Source organism: Triticum aestivum, chromosome 5A (genome assembly GCF_018294505.1).
Source record: "Triticum aestivum cultivar Chinese Spring chromosome 5A, IWGSC CS RefSeq v2.1, whole genome shotgun sequence".
NCBI lineage: Eukaryota > Viridiplantae > Streptophyta > Magnoliopsida > Poales > Poaceae > Triticum > Triticum aestivum.
In genome coordinates this window covers 184,794,504-184,802,191 of record NC_057806.1, presented here as the reverse complement: position 1 = coordinate 184,802,191, position 7,688 = coordinate 184,794,504, and the positions used below count along the sequence as shown (strand labels likewise).

The 7,688-nt window shown below is 42.0% G+C and overlaps 1 long non-coding RNA gene across 1 annotated transcript; it reads left to right on the top strand.

Annotated features, from left to right (window-relative positions):
* Window positions 1-214: 214 nt before the first annotated feature.
* On the top strand, window positions 215-3,037 carry LOC123106755 (uncharacterized). Its single transcript, XR_006451465.1, has 3 exons — window positions 215-1,283; window positions 1,903-1,949; window positions 2,739-3,037. It is a non-coding gene; the product is annotated as an uncharacterized lncRNA (long non-coding RNA).
* Window positions 3,038-7,688: the final 4,651 nt, after the last annotated feature.

The window sequence follows — 7,688 nt, the reverse complement described above, 5'->3', positions numbered from 1 at the left end:
ATGGCGCGGCGCGGGGAGGGATCCCTCTTGCCCGCCGCCGATGCAGACGGCCCGCCGGAGGTCCTGCTACTTGCTCCTCCGACCCTCCTCCTCCTGCTGCTAGTGCGGACAGACGCCATGGAGGTGAGGTCCCCCCTTATCCTCTCTTTATCTTCACCACAGGCAGCCCTTGACCCCCTTGGATTCGATTTGGCAGGCCGTGTGCAGGCGGGGAAGGACAGCGTGGCGCGCCTGGTGCGCGAGCTCGAGGGCGTCGACCTGCTCGTCGAGCACGTCCGCGGCGTCCCTGCCGAGTTCATCAAGCTCAGTGCGGCCGCCTTTTTTTTTTCCTTTTTTAGTTTGTTTTTCCATGGCATCCTAATTCCGACTAATGAGGCGGTTTCCGCGAGAAAGCTCAGAGATTAAATTGATTTATAGTGCATGTGGTTTTGCTGTTCCAATTTAGCTGTCCGTGCCCATGGGGATTCTGGGCAGAGCGGCTTCTGAGATGCAGATGAAGAAGCTTACCTACATTAGTAACTCGATTAATGCACCAAGTGTTTGAGATGTGGCGTCAGACCCTCAGTAGTGTGTTCGTGTGCTCATTGTTTAGGATGGTGGTGGTAGACTGGTAGCTTTCCATATCGCATATACCACTTGTCCTCGCTTGGCATCATTTTATTTTGAGAATCAGTACTACTTGCCCAATCTCCAGTAGCTTGTTTTAGATGTTCGAGAGCTAAATCAGTGATTCTCTAAGTATATTGAACTGAATCTTGCAAATGCTTTTGGCCTTCATATGCCTCTATCTAGAAAATTCAAGTCCCTTTCCGTTATGCTATTATGCCTCCCCACAAACTTCTTGGATCCCTCTCTCTTGCTACTTAACATGCCGTGCAAGTGTACAACTTATACGTGAATACACTAGAAAAACATGATATGCTTTATTTGTTCTCGTATAAATCCAACAAAGTAGTAAATGCACTTGTCTTACATATATCAGATAGAGTGGGGTAACCTCTGCAAATAAACAGCAGGCAATTTTCCTTCAGTAGCAATAGTTCTGCATGTAGATACAAAAAATGTTCGATTGCTTACATATTAAAGCGTTGCTGCAGGGAAAATGCTTGCCCCGTTCTACATCATTGTTTTTTGTTTAAGGATCCATTCACCTAGTTCCTAGTTTTGATGGCTTTTGTTCTCTTTGTTTACAGATCAAGTGTTTCATTGCCTTTACCGTGTTTCTTAAAGCCTTTGGTGGTCTCCTTTTCATCATCAGCAGCTCGTTCGGAGCGTTCGTACTGGTGTGTACTCTTCTTCTGAATGCACTGTATCAAGAATTATTTCATGTTAAGGGGTTATCAAGATGCATACTATTGTGGCTGCCATTAAATGTAGACTTGCAGCACCATGTCTTCTCAAACTAATAAAAAGGAAGTATTGTTGCCATGACATTTAGGTAGTTTTAACAATTTTAGTGTGTCCATTTTACTGGCTGTAAAATGCCAAATCTGGCATTGTTGCTACTTCGATGTTTGATTTTCATACATTTTGCTTCTGCAATATCCTGTTGTAGCATCTGACAGTGGAAAGCTTTAACAACAACCTTGTTGAAAGATTCCAAATGTGGTGACATGCTATTCTTATTGTTTAACCACTTGATAGGCTCATGTCTGTTGAGTTTGTGCTACTGATTGCTACAGTCCAAATTTACGTGTTTATGCTTATATTTATTGTTTGCATTCTATATGTGACAATGCAACAGTTCTTTGAGGCATCAATCCATGATAACTGGGCATATCAGTTTATGCTTAGATATAAAAAACAAAATATATTTTCTGTCTTATTATACGGAACTAATTATATTTAATCCATGTTAAAATGATTATGCATTTATCATGTTGAAACTTCTTTGTCAAGCAGGTCTCCGCCAACATTGGGAATTTGGGATGGTAGTGCCACACATTGATGTATGGATACTTTCTGGTCGGTTGCCTCGTTGTACATCATTGTTCCCTTTTTAAGGATCCATTCACCTAGTTCCTATTTTTTATGGCTTTTGTTCTATTTCTTTATAGATCAAGTCTGTCATTGCCTTTACCATGTTTCTTAAAGCCTTTGGCCGTGGTCTCCTTTTCATCATCAGCAGCTCGTTCAGAGCGGTCGTACTAGTGCGTACTCTTCTTGTGCATGCACTATATCTAGAATTATGTTATGTTAAAGGGGCATCTAGATGCATACTGTTGTGGCTGCCATTAAATGCATGTCTTCTCAAACTATTTAAAAGGAAGTGTTGTTGTCGTGCCATTTAGGTAGTTTGAAAAGATATGATGTTCTTGGCTGTTAATGTTTTAGTGTGTGCTTCTCACCTTCTGTAAAAGGCCAATTCGGGCATTGTAGCTGCTTCAGTATTTGATCTTCATATATTTTGCTTTTGCAATATCCTATTCTAACATCTGAAAATGGAATACTTTAACAATATAATCTTCCTGACTTTCTGCAACTGATTTTGCTGTAGTCCAAAATTACATGTTTGTGTTTATTGCCTTTTTTAGTGTGTTGATATTTGAAAGGGGAACAGGGCGACGTGTTGCACTCTTGCTTTTGTAAGAGCACTATATTTTATTGTTAACCATGCTATGGTCCAAACTCCTTTTTATTCTGCTCATATGATATTGCTCATCCTTTGTTTTCTGTCCGATGCCTCCTGTATTTAGAGTAGAAATATTCTTAATTTAGTGTTTCTTGAACATGGCTAGGGCAATGGATAAAATCTAGTTCGGATAGTTGACAGAGGGAGTACATGCTCAGTTGACTTCTTTTCCTGCGGATTTGCTTATCGTGAAGATGCTTGCAAGGATGCAGAGGAAGCGGATCATTTGGAGAGATAGGATGCCACTGTTTGGTGTTTTTATGCATTTTGGTTTGCTTGTAACTGTGTTTGCATTAGCTGGGAGTAAGTGACTTGGCAAGAAGTGTAGGTGTTTTAATTGAAGGCATGAAAAGCCATGACAATATGTATGCTCTTACAGGATGTGCTCTAATGCCGTTGGTTTGTTATAAATCTTGGATTAGTAATGATGTGTAATGCTGCTGGTTTATTGCAAATATGTGTTTGTTTTAGTTGGAATTGTATGCATAGAATGGAATTGGTGGATTTTATTTTTTAATTCCTAATTAGTTAGTAATAGCGTGGGAAAACACCAGACGCGCTAGTAGTAGTAGCATGGGTTTGCATCCAGGCTACTACTAACTTTTTAGTAGTAGCGTGGGAAAAAACCCGAGGCGCTACTACTATTTCATTACTAGTAGCGCAGGTTGCACCCGTGCTACTACTAAAATGTTAGTAGTAGCGTGGGTTTCACCGGCGCTACTATTAACTATTAGCTGTAGAGCGGGTACCCACGCTGCTAGTAGCCATTTACCTGCGCTGCTAGTAGTCTTTTTCCTAATAGTGAACTAACAAGAGTACCAGGGGGAGTTTTGTTTGCAATTATTTTGATTTAGTTTGCATAAAGCATGGGACCGGGCATCCTAGTGACCAGCCATTTATCTCGTGAGTGAGGAGCGGAGTCCACTCCTCTTGAGAATAACCCGCCTAACATGGAAGATACAGACAACCCTAGTTGATACATGAGCTATTCGAGCATACAAAACAGGATATTTATTTGAAGGTTTAGAGTTTGGCACATACAAATTTACTTGGAACGGCAGGTAGATACCGTATATAGGTAGGTATAGTGGACCCATGTGGAATAACTTTGGGGTTTAAGGGATTGGATGCACAAGCAGTATTCCCGCTTAGTACAGGTGAAGGCTAGCAAAAGACTGGGAAGCGACCAGCTAGAGAGCGACAACAGTCATGAACATGCATTAAAATTAATCAACATTGAATGCAAGAATGAGTAGTATATAATCCACCATGAACATAAATATCGTGAAGGCTATGTTGATTTTGTTTCAACTACATGCATGAACATGTGCCAAGTCAAGTCACTTAAATCATTCAGAGGAGGATACCACCCTACCATACCACATCATAACCATTTTAATAGCATGTTGGCACGCAAGGTAAACCATTATAACTCATAGCTAATCAAGCATGGCACAAGAAACTATGATCTCTAGTTGTCATTGCAAACATGTTTATTCATAATAGGCTGAATCAGGAAAGATGAACTAATCATATTTACAAAACAAAAGAGGTCGAGTTCATACTAGCTTTTCTCATCTCATCCAGTCCATCATATATCATCATAATTGCCTTTCACTTGCACGACTGAATAGTGTGAATAATAATAATAGTGCACGTTTATTGGACTAAGCTGGAATCTACAAGCATTCAATAAAAAGGAGAAGACAAGGCAATATGGGCTCTTTTGTCAGATCAACAATAATGCATATAAGAGCCACTTCAACAATTTAATTCTGGTCTTCTCCTATCGACCCCCAAAGAAAATAAAAGAAATAAAACTATTTACACGGGAAAGCTCCCAACAAGCAAAAGAAGAACATGAAATATTTTTGGGTTTTCTTTTTAATTACTACTACAAGCATGGAAATTAAATTGATTAAAAGCTACAACTAATTTTTTTGTTTTTCTTAAGGTTTATTAAACACACAAGAAGAAAGCATAAAAAGGAAAATAAACAAGCATGAATGATACAATGAAAAAGTATGAGCACCGACATCTAGCAATGAGTGTGTGAGCATGAATGTAATGTCGGTGAGAAATACGTACTCCCCCAAGCTTAGGCTTTTGGCCTAAGTTGGTCTATGGCCACGACTGGCCTGGCTGATATCCATAATAGTAGCTGGGGTCGTACTGTGATGCAGCAGCTATCGCCTGCTGAGCTGCAACGTGGTGACGAGTGGCCTCCTCTCTCCTCTCGTACTCATCTGCCTCCTCTCTGGTAATAGTATATCCCCCTCTTGCATGATAATAAAAGAAAGCAGAAGCAGGGAGAGTAATACGGACATCACGGCATCTATCAAAGATTAGTCGGTACTGGAGAGGTAATTCATTCCTCTTGACAAACTGGTGGTGAACCATAGTATTAAAATCTAGATATGCAGGAGGTAATTCAATATCATCTTCGCGTACATATATACCAAGAAAATTAGCTACACGGGTTGCATAAATTCCACCAAAGAAATCTCCATTATATCTATTAAGGTGCAACCTACGTGCAACAATGGCTCCCAAATTATATGATTGGTCTCCTAACACAGCACTCCTAAGATTACTGAGATTGGGGACACACATGTGACATGCCTCATCTTTACCATTTATGCATCTACCTATGAAGAGAGCAAAATAATGTATAGCAGGAAAGTGAATACTCCCTATGGTAGCTTGTGTAATATCTCTAGATTCTCCCATAGTTATGCTAGCAAAAAAAATCTCTAAATTCAGATTTGCGAGGATCCCTTATACTACCCCATTGTGGAAGTTTGCATGCAGTGGTAAAATCCTCTAAGTCCATGGTATAAGATTTATCATAAAGATCAAACAGGACAGTTGGAGAATTACGTGAAGTTGAAAAGTCAAACCTCCTCACAAAGGAACTAGTGAGATTATGATACTGACTGCACTTCTCTTCCTCGAAGCTCACGAGATCAGCGTTACGCAAATATGCATTGAATTCTTCATTTATTCCCACTCGATCCATAAAATTTTCAGAAGGCCACTCACAAGGACGCACTTGAGCGTCTCTTGGTGGCTCTTCATCATCATCACGTATTGCAAGCCTAGGTCCTTGCTTCCTTGAAGAACCACCTTGGAACATTTTCCTAAGCATTTTTTCCTCGGAAAAATTCTGAATCTTTTTAGTAACTTCAAAATAAAAGTAAACCAAACTCAATAATATTGATAGCAACTACTCCTACATATGGCTAGGGCCTATATCATGCATCAAAACTACTCTTGACCATATAAATTTGACATGCAATCTCAAGAACAGGGTCACCTAAGCATCAAAAATTTGCAATGAATAAAGCACTAGAACAAAAACTAATTGGACCAATGGAGGAGTCACATACCAAGAAACAATCTCCCCAAGCAGTTTTGTGAGAGGTGCTTTGAGCAAGGAGATTGAAAATGGCAGCAAAACGAGCTTGGACTCGGGTTTGAGCTGGTTATTCGTGTTTGGCGGAGGAAGGAGTGTATGGGTGAAAGGATAAGTGGAGGAGGGCCACCGTGGGCCCACGAGGCAGGGGGCGCGCCCTAGAGGGGTGGGCGCACCCTAGAGGGGTGGGCGCACCCTCCACCCTCGTGGGCAGGTGGTTGCCCCCTGGTGTGTTCTCAGTTCCATAAATCCTCCAATATTCTAGACAAAATCATATTTAATTTTCAGGGCATTTGGAGAACTTTTATTTTCAGGGTATTTTTATATTGCACGGATAATCAGATAACAGACAGAAAAATATTTATTTTTATTTTATTTAATATAAATAATAGAAAGTAAAAGTGGGGTATAGAAGGTTGTGCCTTCTAGTTTCATCCATCTCATGATCATCAAAAGGAATCCATTAACAAGGTTGATCAAGTCTTGTTAACGAACTCATTCCGAATAACATGGAACCGGAGAAATTTCAAATAACACTATGTTACCTCAATGGGGATATGCACATCCCCAATAATAATAATATCATATTTCTTCTTGACAGTAGGAATAGGAAATTCAAAACCTCCAAATATAATCGATGGATTTTTTCCAATAGAGTTGATACTATGAACTTGAGGTTGTTTCCTCGGAAAGTGTACCATATCCTCATTACCATTAACATGAAAAGTGACATTGCCTTTAGTGCATTCAAAAACAGCCGCTGCAGTATTCAAAAAGGGTCTTCCAAGAATAATAGACATACTATCATCCTCGGGAATATCAAGAATAACAAAGTCCGTTAATGTAACGCCCCGAGACCGATGTGCCAGGTGTCTTCCAGTTATTCGCTGTTGTTGCCTTGTCATTTGTTTGCGTGTCATGCATTTCATATCATGTCATCATGTGCATCGCATTTGCATACATGTTCGTCTCATGCATCCGAGCTTTTTCCCCGTTGTCCGTTTTGCAATCCGGCGCTCCTACGTCCTCCGGCGCTCCCTTTTGCCTCTTTTTGTGTGCGGGTGTTAAACGTTCTCAGATTGGACCGAGACTTGCCAAGCGGCCTTGGTATACTACTGGTAGACCGCCTGTCAAGTTTCGTGCCATTTGGAGTTTGTTTGATACTCGAACGGTTAACCGAGGAACCGTAAAGGCCTCATGCGTGTCGCAACCAAACACCCTCCAAAGTGGCCCAAAACCCACCAAAACCCCCTCCATCATCTCGGTCGTTCGATCACGATCGCGTGGCCAAAAACCGCACCTCATTTGGACTCTTCTAGCTCCCTCTATATATATATATTCCCCCAAAATTTTCGCGTAGATGAACCCTAGCCCTCTACCTCCTCGCGCCGCCGGACACGTTCGCCCGGCGGCCAGACATGTCCACCGCCCGACCAATGGGAGTCCGCCACGTCGCCTTCGCCGCCTCCCTCCTCCACTCGCGCGCCGCAATGTGGCGCTGCCAACCTCCTCAACAGCGCGGCCTAGGAAAACCCATCGCGGGCCCGCCCGGGCCCGGATCTCACCACCGCCCGGCCCGCGCACCTACCGCCGTTTGCACCCGCGCCGCCGCTTGGGAGCCACCCCGCCGCCCGGCTCCCT